The sequence below is a fragment of the Arachis ipaensis genome, chromosome B02, assembly GCF_000816755.2.
Source record: "Arachis ipaensis cultivar K30076 chromosome B02, Araip1.1, whole genome shotgun sequence".
NCBI classification, from domain to species: Eukaryota; Viridiplantae; Streptophyta; class Magnoliopsida; order Fabales; family Fabaceae; genus Arachis; species Arachis ipaensis.
In genome coordinates, this window is record NC_029786.2 from 86892949 (window position 1) to 86893290 (window position 342).

The following is a 342-nucleotide window of genomic DNA, read 5'->3' on the forward strand; positions in this document are numbered from 1 at the left end:
GAACTTTGAAAGAGTAGCCCGCGACACCAACCCGATCACGAGATTCTAATCCTAGTTCTCATTGCCGACCATGTCTCCTTCCATTGTGGAACATTTCTAGTCACCGGGACGCCGCCGTAACCATTCGACGGGGACCGCCTCTCCTCCGGATCCCACTTGGGTGCACCAACAGCCCCGTGGAAGAGAACCACGACGTCAGTGCATGAAGGTGTCGCGGAACCCTCTGATCCTCAACCATCCCCGGTAATCTCTCCGTCCTCAAGTCGTTTACGTCAACTTGAATCTAAAATCGTCGTTCGATTTGTGACACAGACCCTTCCTCGAGAGCCCATTTTCGGTCAC